This window comes from Gorilla gorilla, chromosome 4 (genome assembly GCF_029281585.2).
Source record: "Gorilla gorilla gorilla isolate KB3781 chromosome 4, NHGRI_mGorGor1-v2.1_pri, whole genome shotgun sequence".
Lineage (NCBI taxonomy): Eukaryota > Metazoa > Chordata > Mammalia > Primates > Hominidae > Gorilla > Gorilla gorilla.
Window position 1 is genome coordinate 30427656 of NC_073228.2, and position 1468 is coordinate 30429123.

Consider the following 1468-nt stretch of genomic DNA (forward strand, 5'->3'; position numbering starts at 1 on the left):
TGGTGAGGAACGCTTCCCACCAACAGATCAAGACATCTAAAAGACTGGCATAGTGGCTCAGCCCTGTCTTCCTAGCTCTCTGGGAGTCCCAAACAGGAAGATTGGTTGAGCCTAGGAGTTTGAGACCAGCCTGGGCGACAGAGTGAGACCCCCATCTCTACCAAAAAAAAATAAATAAATTAACGTGGTATGGTGGCATGTGCTTGTAGTCCCAGCTACTTGGGAGGCTGGGGCGGGAGGATGGCTTGAGCCCATGGGTTTAAGGTGGCAGTGAGCGGTGATGGCGCCCTGCACTCCAGCCTGGACAACAGAGCCAGACCCTGTCTTTTTTTTTTTTTTTTTTTAAAGACATCTCAAGTATAGGTTTGCTTTTGAGTAACAAAAATGCACATGAAACACTTAAAAGAAAACAGTTACCTCTAAAAGATAGTTCTCAGGTAGATTAGTAACCATAACTTTGTAATACCTTCCAAAATGTGTTTCTTCTTTGAACTTCTAATTGAAATGAAACCTGGTTTAATTAGCATGTGGCTTCTTGTCTCAGAGATCAACACTTTTAAAAACCAGGTAGAGAAGTCAATTTCAATGTTAATCTAGGGTGTTTGAAATTCCTTTTAGCTTTAAAATGTTTCAAAATATCCAACCTATCAGATCTATAGAAAAACAGATGTTTGTTAAGGAACTTTTCAGCTTGTTTTCACTTCATTTTCATTTTTAGTTTGCATAGACAAAATAGTTCCTAGTGGTAATTGTTTCCAGTGAAAAGAAGTTCAAGGCAAATTGAAAATATTTTTTGAATGAGCTCAAGCGATTTACAATTTATGTAGAATGCAGTATTGTTCATTCTGTACTCTTACTCATAAGTGATATTGTTTGATCATTGTTAGCATGTTAGGTACAAGATCAATGATTTTTGCTTGATAATACCTTGTACTTAAAAGTGTTTTTAGTGTTTATTTATCCTCTGGTTTTAATGTGGTGGAGTCATAATACATAAAAGAGAATATTCACTAGACCCATCTTTTGGGTTACACCCATTAACACAAAAGTTGTAATGTTTTCTAAAATGCCTTCATTTAATTGCCAACTATGCTGAACTTTTCACAAGTCGCATCAATAGTGAGTCACTTAAATAAAAATTCACCAGTGTGTACAATAGAACAAAAGAAAGACGCAAAAGAAGTTTCAGCCTCTAGACAGATGTAGAATTTTCAAAAGGCACAAAGAGATAACTTTTTATCGACTTCTCATCCTATAGAAGAGCTGTAAGAAAAACACTAAAGAGTCTAATACCTTGTAAACATTAATAGAAGACTAGTATTTCAGCAGGTGTGCCTGTTGCTTTTTAAACTGAACACGGTAATCCTTTGATCATGTCTCTGAAAAGGTTTTCTTTCCCAGATATGTTGCAGCAACTTTTCTTAAAGGTATAGCTTCAGTTTCTGGAAATTTCTTGACATCTTTATTA